Source organism: Rana temporaria, chromosome 3 (assembly GCF_905171775.1).
Source record: "Rana temporaria chromosome 3, aRanTem1.1, whole genome shotgun sequence".
NCBI classification, from domain to species: Eukaryota; Metazoa; Chordata; class Amphibia; order Anura; family Ranidae; genus Rana; species Rana temporaria.
Window position 1 is genome coordinate 175,172,420 of NC_053491.1, and position 25,032 is coordinate 175,197,451.

A 25,032-nucleotide genomic window follows, 5' to 3' on the forward strand; every position below is an offset into this window, starting at 1 on the left:
CGGAGAGAGTCCGCCTAGCCTCCATCAGGGATATATATGATGCATCAGAGGGGCAGCTGGCATGTCTCTCCGCCCATTCCCTTTCAGCCTCCTGCAATTTATGTATTTCGGCATTATGAGCCACCCTCTCTGCTTTGATGGCCGACACACATTCCCCCCTCATCACTGCTTTAAAGGAGTCCCACACCACCGGCGGATCCGCAGAATCCTCATTTATTGGCCAGTAAGAGGCAGCCGCCTCTCTCAAACGGTCCACCACTTGGTCATTCTGCAGCCATCCTGGTGACAACCGCCAACTCCCCCTCCCCCTCCCAGCGGACAGGCCCAGGGTGAGAGACAGGGGGCAATGATCAGAAACCCCCCCTGCCAGGTAAGTAACGTCCTGCACCATAGGCAGTAGATCTGAGTTCCCAAACACCAAGTCTATCCTGGCCGAGGAGTGATGAACCGCAGAAATGTGGGAGTAGGCCCTCCGATTCGGGTTCCTCGCCCGCCACACCTCCGTTAGGCCAGTCACTGATGCCCATGAGAGTAATTCCGCTGACCCCAGCCTGCCCGGGTTAGACGAGTCCAACGCATCAAGAATAGCGTTGAAGTCACCCATCACCACCATAGGGAGGTGAGCAAATGGGGCCAGTCGAGCAAACAAGTCATAAAGCACTTGAATATTCACAGGCGGAGGCAGATAAACATTTACCATTAACATCTTATAATGAAATACGTCTAGGAGGACCGCCACATATCGCCCCCCTGGGTCGGAGAACACCTGGTGTATAGTGCACGGCAGCGCTTTACTAATGAGGATGGACACCCCTCTCGCAAAAGTGGAGTAGGTGGCATGAAAGGATTTCTGGACCCAGGCCCTGCGTAGAGCCAGGACCCTGCTGCCATCCAGGTGTGTCTCCTGCAGAAAGGCGATATGCGGTTTACACTGTTTAAGCATTTGGAATACTGAGGCTCTTTTAAACTTGTTGTTCAGTCCCCTTACATTCCAAGACGTTACATTGACCCTATCCGCCATCTATCCACTGCAAATTGATGAGACAAAAGAATAGTAGAAACCATAACTGAAAAATAAATGAATGCATCCCGCCAGGGCGTATTATATGACACATACAACCTGCGCTGTTAGACACTTCCGGCCCCCGATTCAGGTGTGTAGCCCTGAGTCTTATTAGTAGGTGGTGAACTGAGTTATAACTTCCCTCCCCTGCTATCATACCTCCCCTAAACAACCTAAACTTGGTATGCAGCTTAGTCCCAAACTCCCAAAAAAGGGGAGAAAACAAAAATACGTAGGGAGTCTCTGACCTCTCAACGAATAGTTCAGCAAGCAAAAAAGAAAAACGAAAAAAAAGTTCCAGTGTATCTCCAAGGAACTCCGTGTGATAAAGTTAGGACACAATGAGAAAAACATGAGGACCTCCTGCATACTGTCCGAGCTGCACGGGGCAGACCTGCAGTCCAGGAACGCCACCCAGTGGCTACTCACAGGCAGTGTCAGTGGGCTCGGAGCAAAAAAAAAAAAAGAGAAAATGAAAAATAAAAGGGGAGGGGAGACTCCTTGGCCCAGGGAGACAAAAAATATAGAAGCATAATGGGGGGACAAAGCAATCAAAACTGTGTGATGCCCCAGACATACCTGTGCAGCAAGGAAAGTGCATCTCAGAGATCCATGTATTGCAGGCCGCCTGCAGTTCCTTCAGGCAAAGACAAGATGCATCAGGCACCCCAAACCAAGGGACAACGTCCCAAAAAACAGGGGAACAAATCAAGGAGGCATAAAAAAAAGAAAAGTGATAACATCTTCAGAGCGCACTCAGTAACAGCTTACTGCAATCGCCATCGACGTCACGGGTTACTGTCCAGCCACTCGCAGGCCTCCGCCGGGGATTCGAAAAATTTGACCGATCCTTTATGTTGAACCCGGAGTCTGTTGGGGTACAGCATGCTGTATTGGATGCCTTTATCCCTCAGCCTTTTGCGGATATCATTGAAGGAACGTCTCTTGCGCTGAGTTTCCGCCGAGAAATCCGGGAAGAGCATCACCCTGGTGTTCTCAAAGCGCAGTTCCTGATGTTTCCGGGACTCCCGCAGGATCATGTCTCGATCTCGGTAGTTGAGGAACCGGACGAGGAAAGGGCGCGGGAACGCACCCGGGGGGCGCACCCCTGTGGGCACTCTGTGCGCCCTCTCCGCCACGTATGTAGGGGGAAGATCCCCCAATTTCAGGATGTCCTTAAAGAAGCGTTCGGCGAAGGTGACCGCCGCGGTCCCTTCAGCCCCCTCAGGCAGCCCCACCACCCGGACATTGTTCCTTCTTTGGCGGTCTTCCGCGTCGTCCGCTCTGCGTTGCAGGGAGTTCACCTGTTCCCGCAGCTCCAGCAGTTGAGCTCCATGCGAGTGGGTCACATCCTCCACTTCGGATATCCGTCCCTCAGCCTCCGTGAGTCGGCCCCGGAATTTGTCTATGTCGTGCCGGATGAGCGTGCACTCTGTGGCGACATGATCAATTCTCACCATCACCGCCGCCTTGCTGGCATCTATGGCCTCCAGGATGGGTCTGGTGATGGCGTCCGACGATGCACCGAGTTCCCGAGGGTCAGGCTGATGGTCTTCCGGGCCGCTACCCCCAAGAACCTCAGGCTCCTCCATGCTCCTGTTCTTCTTCCCCTTGTTCTCGTTAGGCAGACAGGAAGGCAAGATGGCCGCGGCTGCTCCCGGATCAGTGCCACGTGTAGAGCGGGTCTGGCGCTGCGAGTTCTGCCTTGTCCTCCCCTGCCGGTGCCCACCTTTTCTCATGTCCAGGATGTCGCAAACACTGCCCGATCTTGTAAGCAGGAAATATATCGGTAAATCGTCCGAAAAACGGATGAATAGTCAGGATCAGCACGGAGCTCCAGAGAAACACTTGCTGCCTCGTTCACATCCGGCCACGCCCAGGGGGGAGTTTTCTTTGAATATAAAAAATAATTAAACTAGTGTGTTTGGTTTGTGGTGCTCGGATGCAGAGAAGATCTGCTTTAACATCCTCCAAAATTATTTGCTGAAAATTAAAGATAGAATATCCAATGCTTAACAGCATATTAGTGAACTTGAGGATGTTATTGGGCCTCACCCTGATAAACACCAGGTCTTATGCCCTGTACACACGATCGGTCAATCCGATGAGAACGGTCTGATGGATTTTTCCATCAGTTAACCGATGAAGCTGACTGATGGTCAGTCGTGCCTACACACCATCAGTTAAAAAACCGATCGTGTCAGAACGCGGTGAAGTAAAACACAACGACGTGCTGAAAAAAACAAAGTTCAATGCTTCCAAGCATGCGTCGACTTGATTCTGAATGGATTTTTAACGGTTAACTTTAAAACAAGTTTCAATTTTTTTAAAGTGGAAGTAAACCCTCCTATCGTTTTCAGCCAAGGAAGCGGCCATCTTGACCTCTGTTTAATCTGCAACTGCCATGATGCTGTACATGTGACCTGTTATGAAACCCGCCATTGGATGGTTTGACAGTTTGGTTGAGAGCACAAGCAAATGTGACAGCTAGCATTTCCTGGCATGCCGGGAATGTTAACTGTTTTTTGTAACTATCAAATTAAAGGGTTTACTTCCACTTTAACCGATAGATAAATAACTGATGGGGCCCACACACGATTGGTTTGGTCTGATGAAAACGGTCCATCAGACCGTTCTCATCGGATTGAACGATCGTGTGTATGCAGCATTAGAGAAAATAATCAAACAGGCAGAGGCAAAGGCTGATGACTTTAAGAATCATATACAATGCAACAATATTCATCTAGTTGGCCTCCCTGAATAAAATGGAAAGGGATCATCCCACATATTTTCTGGAATGCTGGTTCCATACAGAATTTGGTGAGGGTACCCTTTCTCCTTGTTTTGTAATTTACAGGTGCACAGAGTCCCAGGACACCATGCCCAATGGTAGGTCACTTACTGAATTATAGAGACTAATTATGTACTAGTTAGGGATTGGCTGGGTGGGGGCTTATTCACATTGTAGTCATGGCATATTGTCAGAGATATAATTTTTTCGGTGTATTTTACTGTGTTTTATATTACTTGTTGTAAATGTACTAAATGTTTTTCTCTTGCTCCTCCATTTGCCCTGTTGGGTACTGACTTTGATTCCCAGCAAGGAAACAATGTTTTTTATTCTGCCCCAGAGTTTATATGATTAAACTGAGCACGCTCAAGTTTTTTTCCCTCCATATAAAATCATAGGTTTGATGGCAGGAGCTGAAAATGACTGTGGGAGGGATAAGTAGGACCCCTCATGATCAGGGGCGCCCGTCCATTTTGGGTTCACGGGCGCTGCCCCCCCATCCATCCGCCACCCTCCCTATCCATGTGTCCTATGACGGGGGACATTGATTACAGCCAAAGGCTCTAATAGGCTTCAACATTGGGTGGGCCCGGGGCGCAGAGCATTGTGTCCGGAGCCCCCCCCAGGTGTGTTGCAACAGCAAATGAATATTCGCTGTTGTAACACTGATCCTCCTCACGGCCAATCGGGAAGTGAGTCTGATATCCATCAACCGATTGGCTGAAAGAACAGCCAATCCTATTGGACACCTAGGAGGAGGGCAGGAGACAATAACAACATCCTCAGGTACAACTCTTTCATAAAGAGTTAGTATATTGCACATACACGGGGGATTTACTAAAATTAGTACACTCAGAATCTGGTGCAGCTGTGCATGGTAGCCAATAAGCTTCTAACTTCAGCTCTCTCAATTAAGCTTTTACAATAAAACCTGGAAGCTGATTGGTTTCTATGCAGAGCTGCACCAGATTTTCACTCTCCAGTTTTAGTAAATCTCCCTCTCCCTATTTCTTAAAATAAACATCAAGTCAGGTTGAAGATAGAAAAGCATTAGCTACAAGTCTCAAGGTGCTCTGGTGTGCATACTGCAACAATTTCCCTTAATTGAGATCCTGGTCCTATCTTCTCGTATGCCCTGAGTCTTGTTGTTAGTCCAACGCTTTGATGAGCAGCTACTCTGGCCATTAATGAGAAGCCAGGGGAGCTCAACCAGGGGAGCTTGTCAACAATTTCATAAGCGCTCCACAGATTTACTACACCTTGAAATGAGATGAATGAAGTTTAGCTTCAATATATAGTATAGAATTGGGCATTTTTCATTTATTTCGGTGGCTCCCCAAGCTGTCCAGGCTAAGTGTCTTCTAAATTTACTGTAGCCTTTTACATTTACCTTGTGTATCACCTAATGCAGTATTTCAGTGGTGTGTGGTTGGGTGTAAGGCTGGGTTCACACTACGGTTTTCCCGTCCGTCAGCCGCATACGATTTATATGAAAAAACGTATGCGGCTGAAACGGACGGGAACGTATGGAACCGCACATATGTGCGTTTTCCATTGACATTAATGTTAAAGGAAAACGTATGCGTTTGCCATACTGTTTTAAAAACGACCGCAAAACCGTGGTTGAACACGGTTTTGCGTACGTTTAGAAAACGTTTTGCCAGCAAATCGTACGCACCCGGATGCATCTGAGTGCATACGAGTTGCAATGCATTGTCTATCTATACGTTTTCCCGTCCGGGCCCGTACGTTTTCAATACTGAAATCGTATGCGGCTGACGGACGGGAAAACCGTAGTGTGAACCCAGCCTAATCAGTTTACCATTCCAGAACAGTACGTAGCTTGGTTGCTACATGGGTAGTCCTCCTGCTTTGCCACGTTAAGGTCCTTGAAGTCATTTCCCACCACCTATATTACTTTACTTTTTTTTTTTTTTTTCTCTACACAATGTCCTGAACTTTAAAATAGTAGGGTCAAATAATATTAATTGAACATATAAATATATTTTTTTCATGGATCTAGTGTCCCTTTGCGTATTTTAAATGTCGTACAATAAGCTTTTGTCTATTGAAGTTTACATATGACTGCATTATTGAATATGTTATGGTGACATTGGGGGGAATTTATCAAAACTGTGAATAGTAACGAGGTAAACTTTGTAAATGAAAAATAGTAGTTGATTAGTTTCCATGCACAGATAATCCAGATTCTGTCTGCTCCAGCTCTGATGCATTCCTCTCATTATGTTTACAGGAAATTGGATTACACATGTGGTGTCTACTCTTGGGACTTTAGGAACAGACTTTACTGGTAAATGCTTTTATTATGGCTTCCGGAAACAACAGTATGGTCTGCCAGACTGGATCTGCATCCGGTGGCCTGCAATATGCAGTCAGTACATTTTTAATTGGTTTATTATCATTCTAGTACTTCCAATCACATACCGTAATTTGAAAAACCTAAAGCTGTGTATTTTTATCTAAATGTTCTCCAAAGTGTGGGTAGTAAAGATGGAGAACCAACAGACAACTATTGAATAAGTACTTATCAGTATATAACAAGAGTCTCCAAACTGCGGCCCAGGGGTGTGCCCCTTTTGCTTTATCCGGCCCTTGGGTCACTATTCCTTTCACTGATACCAACAAAGGGGCATAATTCCCCCCACCTAGACCAGTGAAGAGGCACAATTCCTCCTAATGACACCAACGATGGAGCACAACTCTTCCCACTGACCTCAACAATGGGACACAATTCCTCCCAATGACACCAATAATGGGGCAAAATTCCTCCAAATAACATCAACAATTGGGCCAAATGACACCAATGATGGGGCACAATTCCCCCCACTGACACCAAACATGGGGCAAAATTCCTCCCACTGACACCAAGGATGGGGCGCAACTCCTCTCACTGAGACCAACCATGGGGCACAATTTTTTCTCAATGACACCAACAATTGGGCCCAATTGGACCAATGATGAGGCACAATTACCCCTGATTTGCCACGATTCTGCCCGCAATTTCAATGCGCTGAGGTGTGAATGACATATCGCAGAAAGCACATTTGAGATGCCATTAGTTTGAATGGCACCTAAAATCACGGTGGGGTTCCCCCACGATTGTCACACGATATACCCATAGCAACCCGCATCGCTTGAAGCATGTCGCCCAAAAGTGCCTAATGAACTTTTTTGTTGGGTGACAAGCTTCACGTTGTGTGGGTTGCCGCTAATGCAGCATGATTTATAGCATGACAATTGCGGCAGAACCACACCGCCATTTTAGGTGCCATTCAAAATAATGGCATCTCAAATGTGCTTTCTGCGATTTGTTATTCACACCTCAACGCTTTGAAATCACGGACAGAATCACAGCAAATCTGCCCGCAATTTAAAATGCTGAGATGTGAATGCAGCCTGAAAAAAAGGTAAAGAACTCCAGGTAACGATTTATAAGCATATACAGCAAACAGTTTTTTTTCTTCCTTTTGGGATAAAGATTTTACATAAATAAATAAAAGCTGATCAGGGGTTTGCCTCAGCCCTCTGAAGCCCCATACACACTTTCAGGCCCCGTACACACGTCCGAGGAACTCGGCGTGCCAAACACATCGAGTTCCTCGTCGAGTTCAGTGTTGAAGCCGCCGAGGATCTCGGCGGGCCGACTTTCCTCATTGAACAACGAGGAAATAGAGAACATGTTCTCTATTTGGCCCGACGAGTTCCTCGTCGACTTCCTCGCTGAAAAGTGTACACACGACCGAGTTTCTCGGCAGAATCCAGCTCCGGCCGAGTTTCTGGCTGAATTCTGTGTGTACGGGGCCTCAGTTTTCCTGCTGGTTTTCTCTTCAGGTTTACCAAAACCATGTAGTACAAGGACCTGCCTGATTGCATTCAAATTGAAACGCTTAAGGTTTGACCTCATATTAGATGGTTTTGGTAAACCTGAAGAGAAAACCATCAGGAAAACTGATAGTGTGTATGGGGCTTAACTGTAACATCAACAGGAAACCTTATTCTGTTGAAAAACAACAGACTTACAGGCTGGTTCACCTGTTAAAATGTAAAGTGTTACTAAGCCCAGGACCCTGCATTCACTATATCTGGTCTCACACAGTACACAGAACATAGAAATGCATTTTTTTTTAGTAACTGCTAAATATATTTTCTCATCAGCCTTATATAACAGTCTTGTGACTTCTATCAGTGTTTGATTAAAGCTTGTGGGAGGAGTGTTCATTCTGCTCTGACTGTCTTATAAAGCTGCATGACCTCTGACTCTGTCTGGACAGTGCTGATCGGCCCTGTGCTGATCACATACACCTTCCCAAAAAATAATAATAAAAGCCTCTTTAGCATTACACACCAAACTGAGCATGTGCAGAGTGCCCCCAAGCGGTGGCACAGCTGGTGGTATATTTTTTGGAGAGAGGGGGCTATCCGTCAGCCACCAATCCCCCAGCGGTCGGTCAGTGCCCTTACCCCATCTAAGTCATGACTTCATGGTGGTGCAGCTTCCCCTGTGTCTTCTTTCTCCTCCGCGGCCAATAGGATTGCTTCTCCTCTCGGCCAATCAGGTCTCAGGTCCCGCTTCCTGAGCCGGAATAGGCCGGGAGGAGAAGCAGGAAGACAATAGCAAATATTAATTTGTTATTGTCACACAATAACTCGGGGTGCATTGCTCTGCGCCCCGAGCCCACCCTTTTTTTTAAGCCAATTAGAGCCTCAGGGTCTAATCATGTGCTTCTGAAAAATAAAGAAAAAAAAAAAACACCATTGGAATCCATGTGTCCGGCACCCATTCATGTAAATTAAGGGCTGGACGCATGAATTAGGGAGACGGCACCCCTCTTCCCCTGTATTGATGGGCTGCCGCTGCCCCCAAGGATCTGTTCTATCAGTAGTTGGATTGGAGATAGTGGAAGAAGGGGAGGTTCAGAGTAGACAGGATCAAATAGCCTTTCTGCACAATGCGGAGGATTAACCCTTTAGTTTACACACTGACTATAATAACAAGCATGCTTTACTGCATATCCAGATTGGTTTTACTGTTCTGGGTTTAGTAAAAATTTAAGAAAGAAAGCCTAAAAAAGAAAACTGATACAGCAATCACATTTAAGTATTAGTAAGCTGCACTATAATAAATGCTTTTGGGGTTGATACTGCTTTAAATGTATTTTCAATTGTCCTACAGAATGGAGATAACCAGCGTCTATAAAAAGGGGTGTTTTTCAGGGTGTTATTTAGAACGTGATGCCTTTGTTGCCATGGGAACCACACAGGCTACCCCCAAGGCTTTGTGTACCAAATTAATGGTGCAGTTCTGTCATTTACATAAACTGATAGAACTGATAGTGTGTATTTAGAAAATAGATGATCCATTATTTATAAAGCTGTCTAAGGAAATCTGGGAGCTGTGCTGCCATAATAGGTTGCTTCCTGGGAAGGATTAATACGTATCAGATGAACCCAGATGGCTTTGGAGAAAATGAATTTGTTTCAGTTTCATCACAGAAATATTTGATTATAGTGTGTGTATAAGACATGGTCTTGGAGTATCAAGAAGAAGATCTGTAGACCTCCTGTGGGATCAGGACATCTTAGGAGACATTGATGCTAATAACAGTAGCCTTGGAGAGTGTCTGCTGTCTGATTGGCTGATACACTCAGGGGACGAATGGCTGTCAGACACCATTAACTTTTTCCTTGCCAGAAAATATGGGAAGCATTCTTTTCCAACACAATATACGTATTGAGATGATTGATACCTAAAAATAATGCTTTTTATGCTATATATTCCTTGTAGTTAAATTCCCCCAAGAAACGGAATAATAAGGAGAAATAAGGTTCCTAGCTCCTATATGATCCAAAAAATGTGTACAGACAGGGTGTGAAGCAATGAAAGTTCTACTGCTTCAAAAGGGACATGGCCCAAAAAATGTACCTACCATAATTTTTATGGTAGATCTATAAATATAATGTACTGACTGTAGTGATATTTTTACCCCGTTCGCGCCTTAGGGTAAAACAAATCTTAAACACTAAGGACCAAGCCTCTTTCTGAGATTTGGTGTTTACAAGTTAAAACATTTTTTTTTTGCTAGAAAATTACTTAGAACCCCCAAACATTATATATATTTTTTCTAACACCCTAGAGAATAAAATGGCGGTCGTTGCAATACTTTCTGTCACAGCGGATTTGTGCAGCGGTCTTACAAGCGCACTTTTTTTGGAAAAGGGGGTGGAAGTAGATTTTAGCTTAGTTTTGACTGGAATTTCACTTTAAAAGGCGTTTTTTTGTTTTCTGGTGCTCAGATGCAGTGTAGTTCCTTTTCCTGGAATTCTGCTTTAAGCAGAATTGCTTTGTTTCGGTGACACCAATAACAAATGAAGCATATGGAAATAGTTTATGATATTGACATAACATGTATTTAATGCACTTGCATATAAAACAAGTTCTTTTTGTCTGAAGTGACTTATGAGTTGGAAGGACGCTGTCGTAGGGTGGCTGACAAAGCGAAGTAACCATGGTTTACAATGCAGTAATGCTTGAATTGGACGCTATCCTAAACAGGTCTGGGCCCACTTCTTTTCTTTTTTTGTTACACAAGATTGAAAGTTTCCACTAACACATTAGTATGCAACAAAATGAGGCCTGATCTGGCTGTTAATGTTGTTTGGGTTACTAGCCTTCACTCCTGTTACTTTTATTTCCTAGAAGAGAACATTTCTTGTTCACACTATCTATCTATTTATTCTGATTAAGGTGATTGTAAAGGTTGTTTTTTTTTTGTTTTGTTTTTTAAAACATGTCATACTTACCTGCTCTGTGCAAACGTTTTGCACAGAGCGGCCCCGAGCCTCCTTTTCTGGTGTCCTCCGGCGGCGCTCCTGGCTCCTCCTCTTCGACGAGTGCCCCCACAGAGAGACACTTTCCATTGGGCCTTATTGTGCCTGCATCCACTCCAAGTTGCACGCAGGCAGCCCTTTAGAGGTGAATGCTTATACAGTGGCTGCACAGACACAGCCATATGTCAAAGTTTGACATGTGCAGGATCGGGTGCATGGATGAGAACGCACCCTGTCTGCGCACTTAAGCTCTGACTGTACTACAACTGTATATGCAGGGGTTCAGTGATTGACTGAGATTCACACAGGACTCTTGCAGATGTTTGGTGCTGAAAATGGCGCATGCGCACTATGGGGTAGATTCAGAGAGAAGATACGACGGTGTATCTCCAGATACGCCATCGTATCTCTGAGTCCGGCCGGTCGTATCTATGCGCCTGATTCATAGAATCAGTTACGCATAGATTTCCCTAAGATCCAACCGGCGCAAGTGTTTTACACCGTCGTATCTTAGGCTGCATATTTACGCTGGCCGCTAGGTGGCGCGTTCATAGATTTACGCGAGGAATATGCAAATGAACTAGATACGCCGATTCAGAAACGTACGTCCGGCTGGCGCATTTTTTTACGGCGTTTACGTTAGGCTTTTTTCGGGATATAGTTACCCCTGCTATATGAGGCGTATCCTATGTTAAGTATGGCCGTCGTTCCCGCATCGAGTTTTGTAAATTTTACGTTGTTTGCGTAAGTCGTTCGCGAATAGGGCTGGACGTAATTTACGTTCACGTCGAAAGCAATGACGATTTGCGGCGGAATTTCGAGCATGCGCACTGGGATTTTTTCACGGACGGCGTAAAAAACGTCAAATACGTGGGGTCACAGTTAATATACATAAAACAAGCCCACATCATCCACATTTGAATTAGGCGGGCTTACGCCGACACAAATAGGTTACGCCGCCATAACTAAGGGCACAAGTTGTTTATGAATACAGAACTTGCGCCCTAAATTACGGCGGTGTAACGTATCTGAGATACGTTACGCCGGGCAGACAGATAGACCATTCTATCTGAATCTAGCCCTATATGGTTATCGTGTCCTCCTCGCAAACAGTTGGCATCCTTCGTAGTCAAATGGAGAAAGTGGAAGAAGAATGCTCAGAGTGTTCCATCAGTGGGCAAAGTGATGGTGACAGTCTTCTGGGATTGCGAAGGTGTGTAGCAGCAGTGCAGAAGACTATCACCAAAACTTTGACTATTGATGGAACACTCTGAGCCGCCTTCTTCCACTTTCTTAATTTTCAACTCAACGCATGCACCAAACACCTGGAAGAGTGGCTTGGTGTGGTGATGAGGTTTCTTGTCTGTGTGGTCATTTCTTCTGTGTCTGAATTGTGGGAAGCCCTTTTTAAAGAAGAAAGCTCATTAAGGCTGAACACTATTAGTTAAAGTGGTATTAAAGTCCTTTCTCTTTACTTACGCCTACTGGTAAGCATACAATCAGGCTTACCTGAAGGTACAATGAATATCTCCTAAATGTGCACTGTTTAGGAGATATTCATATCGGCAATAGCCAATGATGTCACCCGTGCATGCGCATTGACGCTCTGCATTTAGGGCACACAATATGCTGTTGAATGCAGAGCACTGTGCTGCAGTCGCAGCCACTGATGTCATCGCAGCTCCAGACATTCAAGCGGTCAGAGTCCCCTAATTCGGAAGGAAGATCAGGGGAAGGATGGAAGCGCCAAATGATCTGTGACAGCGCTGTGCTGGAGGGCTCCATGTGCAGATAAGTATGCAGTATGCAATGCTGCAATACATTTAGCCTAAGGCCTGGTTGAGACCTATGCATTTTTTAGTTTAGTGTGTTTTTAGTTTTGCAGAAACACACAACAGTCTATTTAACATGGTTACTTACCTATGGGTCATGTTCACATCTGTGCATTTTATGGAAAGGGCCAGGGACTTTTTTCTGGCTTTTAGTTCCATAGACTTCAATAGACCAAAGATTGTGTTTTGAAAAATGCAAAAGGTACCTGGAATATGCAAACTGCAACTTGCATAGGTGTGAACCAAACCTCAGAGGACCCAATTTTGTTTTCTTTTTTTGGTGGTTTACTACTGCTTTAAGTCCAAGGAGATGCATGACCTCTCATGGGCTTATCTCTATAATTTACATCTGACAGTTTTTAGGTAGGTCTAAGGATTTTTTTTAAATTAGAGTCAGTACAGCTGCTATGACGGCGCCTCCCCTCCTTGTGCCCAATCACAGAAGCCTTTTGTATATGGGGAACTCATCCACAAAATGTAAAGCCTTCTCTGAATGGGCATCAGAGGGGAGGAGTGGGCATAGCTGCTCTTCTTCCCTGTCAGAACGGCAACCTGCCTTGTTTACATAGGCAGGTCGCCGTTCTGCCTCTCTGGGGAGTGATCGCTGATTGGCTCCCCCTCTGTCCAATTGTCACTTCATAACATATGACATTAAAATGCCTCTCTCTCCTCACTCACAGCCCAGCGTGTCAGTGTAAGCTCCAACATACCACAAACCTGTCAGATATATAAACAAAATATTAATAATAGATAAAAGAGATACTTCCAGGCTTTTCAGGCTGTCCTGAAGCTCCTTGGACTTAATTCATAGGGGGAGATTCACTAAAGCTGGAGAACTCAGAATCTGGTGCAGCTGTTTGTGGTAGCCAATCAGCTTCGAACTTCAGCTTGTTTGATTAGGCTTTGACAATAAAACCTGGAAGATGATTGGTTTCTATGCAGAGCAGCACCAGATTTTGCACTATTCAGTTTTAGTAAATCAACCCCATTGTGTTCCTGCACTTTTTGCAAAGCGGCTGAATTTCTGGAGTTCAGCTGTGTATCAGCTGGAAAAAAATACTGAGGGGTTATTATGTTTTTATTAAGTGGAATTAAAGTAAAAAAAAACAAAAAACTCAAAGTTATAGTTTTTCTGACAGAAGAGACCCTAATTGTCTCTAAATGTGAGTGAGTGAATAACTTGTATAGCTCTACAAATGCGAACTGAATCGCCTCAAGGCACTTTGTATCCATTGTCGTCCTGATCCTTCAGAAGAGGTGGGTCTTAAGTTTTTTTCTGAAGGCCCGATGATTTTCTTCCATACAAATGTTAGTTGGTAGAGCGTTCCATAGCCGTGGTCCTTGGACTGCGAATCTTAGTTCTCCTAGCGGGACTTGGGGATTTGGAGTAGGTTTTGGTTGGTTGATCGAAGAACGCGATTGGGTTTGGAGTATTTTATTTTCTCGCATAATTATTGAGGGTCGATTCCTTGTGTACATTTGTGAGGGAGGCAGAGGGCCTTGAATGTAACTTGATCCTTTACGGATAGCCAATAGAGGGTCCTCGGGGACGGGGTGATTGATTCCCAGTTTTTTTTTCCTGTTATCAGTCTGGCTGCCGTGTTCTAGATGACTTGTAGAAATCTGGTATTTGGGTAGTCCGAGGTAGAGGGAGTTTGCATAGTCGAGTCTGGAGTTGATAATTGTTCCAACTACTACTGCTGTATCCTCTTCCGGGATGAAGGGGATGAGTCTTCGTAGCAAGCGGAGAAGATGGTGAGATCCCCTGACTTTCTGATCCTATTTGTGTTATAATTGTTTCTCTCTGCCTATGCATATGAAGCTTAGAGTAAATTTACAGCAATGATCTGTACCTTGTTAAAGGAACTCCTCTGCACATGTGCAGGAGTGACAACATCACGCCCCAGCCATTCAAGTGGCAAACAGAGCGAACCCAGGTAAAAGACTGGGAGAAGATGGCAGTGCCTCGGACCAGCTGGACTGCTGACAGTGCAGCACTTGGGGGCTTCACTTTACACGTCATTCAGCCATAATTTCCTCATATGTGGTGCATGCTAGTCCATTATAGCATAAACCCCCTAGAGACCCATTACATATATATATATATATATATATATATATATATATATATATATATATATATATATATATATATATATAGTCTTACCTTTGTTTTTACTATTTTTTTATCTGCATGCTTGTTCCAAGTCAGTGACTCAGCCAAGCAGCTCAGAAGTAGGTCGGCAATTGCCGCCCTTGTATTTTTCTTTGTACAGGTTTCCTTAAGGAAATAAGGTTTCTAAAGTAAATGTAAAATTATTGCAGGGCAAACATGGCTTGCTTGGTTTACACCACACAATACCCTCAAGCCAACCATAAATCCAGAGCAGGATCATTTCCTGTCACAGAGCTCTGAGTGTCATTCTTCTGGTGTCATTTTGAAAGTCACGGATATGTTGAAGACGTCCAAAAAAGATCTGTTCTGGTGTAATACATAAACCATATTACTTGCTTGATATTCTGTCCCAGCTGAATTTAAGGCCCATTCACACCATATGCAGTGGCCTGTGTTTTTCCACATTGGATCAAAGCAGGTCACTGCAAAGGCTCATACAGTAAAAAACAATGGTTTCCTATTTGCCACCTTCACATCATAAAGTTGTGTAGTAGATGTACGTTTGATTTAAGGCAGCGTATCTGCATTTGAACATAATCCACACAAACACATGTAAACCATCACAATGAAAGTAAAAGTAAAGAAACAAAAAATAAACTGTTCTTCATATTCTGAGCCTTCCAGGGACTTGTCACTTCACAACATATGACATTAAAATGCAACATGCAAGCTAAATGCAACATAACACAAAGAATAAAATACATATTAAAGTGATTGTAAAGTCTTGTTTTTTAAATTATTAAAATAACAAATATGTTATACTTACCTGCTCTGTGCAGTGGTTTTGCACAAAACAGGTCACCTCCTCCTTTTCTCGGGTCCCTGGCTGGAGTTCTTAGCCCCTCCCACCTGTCAAGTGCCCCTACAGCAGGTAACTTGCTATAGGGGCACCCAAGCCGAGCTGCAGGTCCGTCTATCAATCTCTCTGTTCGGCCCCTGAGTACTGAGTTTGATTGGCAGCAGCGAGAGCCAATGGTGCCGTTGCTGCATCTCAGCCACTTAGGAGGGAGAGTCCCGGATGGCCAATTCATTTGTGGAGATCGCTGGATAGAGATGGGGCTCAGGTAAGTATTGGGTGGATAGGGTGGCTGCTGCACACATAAGGCTTGTTATCTTAATGCATAGAATGCATTAAGATGGGAAAAAAAACTTTGACCTTCAGTTATTTTTTCATCTTTGCATCTATAAAATCTTATGCCCTTGTTGTTTTATCTTTGGATAGTAAAACATTTTTTTTCTGCCAGTAAATACCTTATACAGCCCACATCCTGTTTCTTGTCTGGTAAAAAGCCTAGGCTTATGACATCACGCAGAGCTCTCTCTCTATTGATAGATGGAGAGATAGATAAAGAGATTGCCAGGGAGGCGGATGAGTCAGAGGGCCAATGAGAGCTGGAGGGCTGCAGAGCTGGAGGTGTGTGTCTGTGTAAATCCAGGAAGTGAACAGGCAGCAGCTTCAGCTGCCCACAGTTAAAATGGATGCAGCCAGACTCAGTGGAGGGAGATTTCTGCAGCATATTTGGCAAGTACAGAATTACAGTGTATATAAAAATACGAAGTGGTTGGAGGGAAGCTTCAGAATGGCAAAGATGTTTTTATTACAAATTCTGTGAGCAGACTGCAGTTTTTCTTTAAATACAGATCAACGTGCATGTGTTTTTGATGCAAATAAACTTTCCTTTCAGCAGGAGATTCAATCACTAAGACCCCTTTCACACTGAGGAGTTTTTCAGGCGGTACAGCGCTAAAAATAGCGCTGCTATACTGCCTGAAAAACTCCTGCCCAGCAACCTCAATGTGAAAGCCGGAGGGCTTTCATACTGAGGCGATGCACTGGCAGGAGAGAAAAAAATCTCCTGCTAGCAGCATCTTTGGAGTGGTGAGAGGAGCGGTATGTATACTGCTCCTTCACCGCTCCTTCCCATTTAAAACAATGGGAAACCGCAGCAATACCGCCCGCAATGCGCCTCTGCAGAGGCGCATTGCGGGTGGTATTAACCCTTTATCGGCCGCTAGTGGGGGTTAATACCGCACCGCTAGCAGCCAAATCCTGCGGCAAATCCGAGGGTATAGGGCCGCTATTTTTAGCGGCGATATACCGCCACCGCGGCTCCCGTCCCAGTCTGAAAGGGGCCTAAGTGTTCAGCTTCTTTTAACGTGCTCCTAAACCCACAACAGTAAAATCAGTGTGTATATGCAGTAAATCATGCCTGTTATACTCACTGTGGAACCTAGGGGGTGAATCCTCTGCATTTTGTAAAAAGTTTGTCTGTCTTCTGTGATCCTTCTCTTCTTCCACAGTCCCCAATCCATCTGCTGATTGCCCCCAAGACTATGTACTCTCTGCACATGCTCAGTTTGGTGTCTATTGATACAGAGTTTTTTTTTTTTTGGGAGGGTTTATGCGATAGGCACAGGGCCAATCAGCACTGTCCTGACAGGGTCAGGGGCCATGCAGCCTCATTGGACAGTCAGAGGAGAATGAAAACTTCTTCTACAAGCTTTAAGCAGTGCTCGGCCAGACAATGATAGAAGGCATGGTGCTCCAATTTTTTTGGGGGGTGCAAACAAACTGAAAATAAAAATCATCAATTGCCGCCAATTTGCCCATCAAGCGCAGCCACTGTGCCCATCAAACGCAGCCACTGTGCCCATCAAACGCAGCCACTGTGCCCATCAAGCGCAGCCACTGTGCCCATCAAGCACAGCCACTGTGCCCATCAAGCGCAGCCACTGTACTCATAAATTGCCGCCACTGTGCCATCAAACGTAGCTACTGTAACCATCAATTGCTGCCAGTGTGCCCCATCAATTACCACCAGTGTGCCCCATTAATTGCCGCCAGTGTGCCCCATTAATTGCCGCCAGTGTGCCCCATCAGTTTCCGCCAGTTTTCGCCATCAATTGCCACCAGTGTGCCCCATCAATCGCCGCCAGTTTTGCCCATCAATTACCGCCAGTGTGCCCCCCCGCCCGGGAATTACCTGTCTCGGGTCACGGCGCTGTCCTCCATGCTCCCTTTGAGTTCTCGATGTCTTCTCCCGTCCTCTTCTGCTATGATTGCACGCCTGATAGGCGCCCAATCACAGTGCTTGTCGCTTCAGCCAATCAGGTGACAGGTAACCGGTGCACCTGATTGGCTGAGAGGCGGGTCAGTGTTAGGGAAGCATGGCGGCACCGGGGACCCAAATACCGACGAAGAACCAGCCCAGATGAGGACAGCGCTGGATCCATGGACAGGTAAGGGTCCTTTAATTAAAAGTCAGTAGCTACAGTATTTGTAAATGATGATTTTCATTTTCTTTTCTTTTTTTGAGCAGAGGGCTGAAGAACCTCTTTAATGTATGTAAAAAGAAAAAATCAAATAGACTGTGCAATTAACCTTGCTATACGACTGCAGTAATCAAAAGCTTGTACAAGATAATCTACCTAGACATTGTACAGTCTTTAGATGAGCATGCTGATAACCTTGTACTGAAGATGAGGTGCATACAAGCACAATCAGTGTCCTACATTACAAAGCAGGAAGAACAGCCAGCATATATAAATATATTTTTTGCATTGGATAGAGAGATTTTAATATCTGTCAAGTTTATGTTTCTGTCTGTTTCAAGTTTAGGAAGATTCCCCCTCCCTATTTGTCCTGTTTACTGTTAACCGCTTGGGATCCGCGCTATAGTCAAATGACGGCTACCGCGCGGATCCGAAAATCCAAGTGGACGTCAATTGACGTCCGCCCCTTTGCGCGTTCCCCGCGTGCGCTCCAGAGCGCGCTGCGGGGAAAATCTGTGTTGGCCGTGTCCCTTGGACACAGCCAATTACAGATCGCCGCGAATGGCCAATCAGAGTGGCCGTTTGCGATGCGATCTGTGCGGCCAATGAGAGATGATCTCATATGTAAACATATGAGATCATCTCTCATTGCCGTTTTACACAGAGACAGCGGTGCTGTCTCTGGAGAGGAGATCGATCTGTGTCCCTTGTTCATAGGGACATAGATCGGTCACCCCCCCTCCACCTACAGTCAGAACACAATGCAGGGAATACATTTAACCCCTTCCTCACCCCCTAGTGTTAACCCCTTCAATGCCAGTCACATTTATACTGTAATTAGTGCATATTTATAGCACAGATCGCAGTATAAATGGGAATGGCGCCAAAAATGTGTCAAAAGTGTCCGATGTGTCCGCCATAACATCGCAGTCCCAATAAAAATCGCAGATCGCCACCATTTCTAGTAAAAAAATAAATAATAAAAAATAATAATTCTGTCCCCTATTTTGTAGGCGCTATAACTTTTGCGCAAACCAGTCGCTTATTGCGATTTTTTTTTTATACCAAAAATATGTAGAAGAATACGTATCGGCCTAAACTGAGGAAAAAAAATGTGTTTTTTTTTTAAAAATTGGGATATTTATTATAGCAACAAGTAAAAAATATTGTATTTTTTTCAAAATTGTCGCACTTTTTTGTTTATAGCGCAAAAAATACAAACCGCACAGGCGATCAAATACCACCAAAAGAAAGCTCTATTTGTGGGGAAAAAAGGACGTCAATTGTTAGTTAAAGCGACGCAGTGCCGAAAGCTGAAATTTCACCTGGGCAGGAGGGTGGTATATGTGCCCAGTAAGCAAGTGGTTAATCACTGAAAGTGAAAGAAAATCCCACATTTTCAGTGGACTCCAAAACAGTATAAAAGTGGAAATCTTTCAATTGAGACAATAATTCTGGTGACTATTGCTTTCACGTTGGAGGGATTTCCTCTCACTTCCTCTTGTGACTATGGGACAGGAAGGGAAGGAATATCTCCCCAATGGGACACAGATGATAAAAATCTGGCTATAACCTTCTCCTACTCTATCCAAAGTAATAAAATGTTTCACCTACTTTAAGAAAATTGGTCCATTTTACATCTGTATTGGAAATTGTCTTCTAGAGTTTTTCAGTATTCTTTTTTTTCCCCCAATAGTTTTTATTTAAGAGTTTACAGATAACAGATATCAAAAAACATAAGAACATTTGTAGACAGTGGCAACTGTCGAGATCTAACAATGGATGATTCGTACATTTAGATACATAAGACAAAGTGGGGTGTGGTTTTATAAGAACATTCCAAACAGTGGGCTAGATTCAGGTAGGGGCGCGCATAGTTACGGCGGCGCAGCGTATTTACGCTACACCGCCGCAACTTACAGGAGCAAGTGCAGTATTCACAAAGCACTTGCTCCGTAAGTTGCGGCGGCGTAGCGTAAATGGGGCCGGCGTAAGTGCGCGTAATTCAAATGTGGAAGGGGGGCGTGTTTTATGTAAATCTATGATGACCTGACGTGATTGACGTTTTGTACGAACGGCGCATGCGCCCTCCGTGTACATATCCCAGTGTGCATTGCTCCCAAGTGCGCCGCAACGACGTATTGGTTTCGACGTGAACGTAAATTACGTCCAGCCCTATTCGCGAACGAGTTACGCAAACGACGTAAAAAATTCAAAAATCGAAGCGGGAACGACGTCCATACTTAACATTGCGTGTGCCTCATAGAAGCAGGAGCAACGTTACGCCGTAAAAAGCCTTACGCAAACGACGTAAAAAACTACCACCGGGCGCACGTACGTTTGTGAATCGTCGTATCTAGGTAATTTGCATACTCTACGTCGAAAACGACGGAAGCGCCACCTAGCGGCCAGCGTGAGAATGCACCCTGAGATACGACGGCGTAAGAGAATTACGACAGTCGGATCTTAGGCTAATGTCGGCGTATCTTGCTTTCTGAATACAGAAAGAAGATATGCCGGCGCAGCTTTGAATTTACGCGGCGTATCTATGGATACCAGTGATTGCCATATTGGTCATCGGGGACCAGGTTAGGAGTGTAATCTGGTACCCCCCGACAACTCATCTGGGATCAAAGGAAAATTGGGACTTTGAATGAGGCTATTGACATTGTGGAGGTAAATTAGTAAAAGGACATATTTATTGAACATGGAAAGATGTAGAAAATACATATCAATAATGGAAAACACATAAAAAAAGTATAAGAAAAATAATTTCATATATATTCACGCACATATGTGCGCATGTAACCTGGACATTAAGAATACATAAATATATATATCAACTTGGCACCACGTGGTGGTCTGGAATAATTGATTGGTACATTCTATAAATTCATATATGTACATATGTCATCTAGGCAGCACATTGCAAAGGAAATAGGAATGTAAAAACATGATTACAGTATATACTCACGTATAAGCCGAGTTTTTCAGCACATTTTTTTGCTGAAAAAGCCCCCCTCGGCTTATACTCAAGTCTCCCTGGCTCACTGTGCCCATCTGCAGCCTTGCTGTGACATAAAGTCTAGCCGACGGCAGCTCAATGTAACAAAGCCCCGCCTTCTCCTCGTCCTCGTCCATGATAAGCTGAACACTGACTCACTACTGGGAAACAAAGTCAGTGTTCCGTCACGGATGAGGACGATGAGAAGGTGGGGCTTTGTTACACTGGACGGCCGCCGACTAGACTTCATGTCACAGCGCCGGGAGATCATAAGGCTGCAGATGGGCACAGCGCTGGGAGATCATAAGGCTGCAGATGGGCACAGCACTGCGAGACCAGGTACATGAGGCAGGGAGATGGGCACAGTGAGGAATGCAGATGGGCACAGTGAGCGTGAGGCATGCAGATGGGCACAGTGAAGCTGCAAATGGGCACAGTAAAGCTGCAAATGGGCACAGTGAAGCTGCAAATGGACACAGTGAGGTTGCAGATAAGCACAGTGAGGCTGCAAATGGGCACAGTGAGGCTGCAAATGGGCACAGTTAGGCTGCAGATGAGCATTGTTGATCCTCTTTTCCACTGACAGTAGCTGCTGCATTTCTTACCCTAGACTTATACTCAAGTCAATACGTTTTCCCAGTTCTTTGTGGTAAAATTGTGTGGGTCGGCTTATACTCGAGTATATACAGTAATTTGTAGATGATGATCTGATTTGATTGTCTAGTAGAGGCATATGTCTGCATCCTAAATGTCCCACACATTTCGTGTGTGAACACTCATCAGGGGTGGATGCTCAACAATATCTATAAAGAATAATAAAGTATAATTAATCTAATTGTAACTGGTCATAACAGGGAAAGGCAAATTTGCCTGCCATGTATACTTACATAGAGTCAATGCGATGAGATGTAGTAGTAGTAACTATGGGGCCAGAGGGGTTGTCTGGGATCAAACTGTGTCGGGGGAGAAGACCAAACCTCCCATCTCCTAATTCTTCCCAAAAGCAAAACAACTAGTTACAAACTATTAGGAACCAGAAATATGGTTTTGACTCATCTACAAAAGCATAAATGAACAACCTATCATGTATCAGTCTTTGCTGAGTGTACTGACTGTAAGTGAACGGTACAGGTTGCGGTTGAAGGTATGTTTTCATAAATTTCAATCTATCGTATCCTATTTGCTTAACTACATCTACATGAAATTTATCGAGTCACTTGCAGGGGTGGACTGACAACTCATGGGGCCCCCGGGCAATAGGAGATTATGGGTGCCCCCCGGAAAATAGGAGATTATGGGGCCCCGGGCAATAGGACATTATGGGGCACCCAGACAATAGATTATGGGGCCACACAGTATACACACACACATACAGTATACATACACAGTATACAGACACACAATATACACACACACAGTATACATACACACACTGAAAAGGTACTGGAGAGGTGGTTTTACTGAGGCTGGCAACCCTGATGGGGCCCCTAGTGGCATGGGGCCCTCGAGCAGTGCCCAAATGGTCAGTCCGCCCTTAGTCACTTATTTGTCTTGAGTTTTTCAGTATTCTTACCACGACTAATTTATTTATCATCATCGGGAACAGCTTGATGTATTCTATTTTTGCCCTTAATTTGGATAATGGTCGAAACATTATCACTGTGGAATCCAGAGACATAAATATTACATCTGTTTTGTCTCTTCACCTCAAAGTGTTAATGAATCTCTGAACAGTGTCTGGTTGTGTTATAACCTCCAGACCATTGTTTTCTGTGTTTGCCATCAATTTTCTACGACATTGATAAAAACAGTCTTTTCCCTCAATAAACCTTTCCTCTTGAAGAAAAACATTTCATTTCCATTTACTTCAAACAAATGCTCCTCTATTTCAAAGAGTTTAATGTTTTCTTCTTCTGTAAAAAAAATCTTGTCTCAGATAATATGTTCATTCTGCTGTTCTTCAATTGATAGTCATTTATTTTATCTCTTCTTGTCTCTATTTTATTCTATTTATTTTTCCAAATTGTATCTTACCTAAAATGAAGATCATTTTTATATTGTGCTCCAATTATACAAGTTATCCATTTTCCAGTTCAGAGGTATTCATGTGTTTTTTTGTTTGTTTTTGTTTTTGTTTTGCTTAAAGGGTAAGTTCACCTTTACAGAAAAATCTCTAAGGTGAACTTACACTGGACCCCCCCCCCCTCACCCCCCCTGGTCCCGCTGACCTGGAGCCCGGCGATCACCCGCTAGGAGACCTCATATAGCTATAGTCCGGGGCTTAGATATCGCCTCGGCTTAATCTCCTAAACGTACCTCATCAGGAGGTATGTATAGGAGCATTCTAATTGGTCGGCGCCGTCACATGGGCAGCGCCGACCAATCAGAACCGATGTAGCCGGGCCTGTCGCCTCAGGCAAAAAGGAGAGAAAGCCGCAGGGATTTAAAATCCCTGGACTGATAATGCGGGTATATGATCTGTCCAAATGGGTGATCGCCAAACTGCAGGTTAGCGGAACTGAGTGCGATGGGAAGGGGGTCCAAATATTCTGTAAAGGTGAACTTACACTTTAAAATGAATCTATATTGCATAGTTAGATTGTTTCAGCTTGGCCCTATCTAAGGCTGGCAATACATGGTTCAAATCTTGGCTGGTTCAGCAGGAACTGGCCAAGATTCTAACCATTATTGAGCAGGTTAAATGTACCAAATTGATCGATCAATCAACTTGGGTGCAACCAGCATGCTCCCGGTGGGGACGGTGTGGTTGCAGGAAATAAATTTGCACCATGTATGGCTTGCCTAGGTATAGCCTAGTGTATGTCCCCTTCTTGCTCTTACATTAGAATCCCCCCTTACATCAGAGTTCCCAGTATTCCCTGAGCCCCTCCAAAATAGAGTTCCCCTTTACAGTGCATCAGAGTATACAGGGTTTGCCTTACAGTGGGAACTCCTCAGGCCCTGATGTAAAGGGGAATCTTGTGGACTCTCTGGTCACCAGAGCCCCCCCCCCCTTACATCAGAGTTTTCAGAGTTACTCTTGCACGGTAATGACTAACTCTGATGTAATGGGGGCCTTGGTGACATGTTACACTAGAATTCCCCTTTACACCAGAGTCCACCACACTCCCGTTTACATCAGGGTCCACAGAGTTCTCATTTTACACTAGAGTCTGCAGAGTGTATAGGGGTTCACTAATGTAAGACGGGAGTGAGGACACTGATGTAAGGGCACCTTAGATCAGTTTTCCCCGGGGGACTTCCCCCTTTCTTTAGGGTCTCCACTCGCCCTTTACATGTGTAACCCCCAATAAAGTGACTGACTAACTGTGTCACACACTAATCTGTAATTGCTATCTATCTAACTATCTATCTATCTATTGCTCCTGATTAACACTAATGCTGCGTAAACACGATCATTTTTCAGCATGAAAAAAAACGATGTTTTTCGGCATGTAGAAAAACAAAGTTTTTCCAACTTCATCATTAAAACGACGTTGTCCACACACCATCATTTTTTTTAAATACTCTAGCAAAGCGCGGTGACGTACAACGGCACTATAAAGGGGAAGTTCCATGCGGATGACGCCACCCTTGGGGCTGCTTTAGCTGATTCCGTGTTAGTAAAAGACGGTTCGCGCTTTTCTGTCTGTTACAGCGTGATGAATGTGCTTATTCCATTATCAATGGTAGTTTTACTAGAATGAGCGCTCCCATCTCATAACTTGCTTCTGAGTATGCGCGGGTTTTTACCGTCGTTTTAGCCCACACACAATCATTTTTTACAACCCGAAAAACGACATTGTTTAAAACGTCATTAAAAAATGCAGCATGCTCGAAAAAAAACATTGACGTTTTTTCAGAAGCCGAAAAATGATGTGAAGCCCACACACGATCATTTTAAATGACATTTTTTTAAAACAAAGTTTTTTTCATGCCGAAAAATGATCGTGTGTACATGGCATTAGGCTTTATTCAGATAAGCATTCACACCCTTTCTGTATGCAGTCCTCATTTCCTATTGTGCCTGCATCCACCCCGAGC

The 25,032-nt window shown here is 44.4% G+C and overlaps 1 protein-coding gene across 4 annotated transcripts in view; it reads left to right on the forward strand.

The window, feature by feature from the left end:
• The window catches only part of CNTN1 (contactin 1), a 220,097-nt gene that overhangs the window by 48,183 nt on the left and 146,882 nt on the right, over positions 1–25,032 (forward strand). For 2 of the 4 annotated variants that reach the window (XM_040343861.1, XM_040343865.1), the window contains exon 2: positions 6,109–6,165. The exons of the other annotated variants lie outside the window; for them this stretch is intronic. The gene's annotated coding sequence lies outside the window, so the exon portion shown is untranslated. The remainder of the gene's footprint in view (positions 1–6,108; positions 6,166–25,032) is intronic. 4 annotated transcript variants of the gene reach the window in all.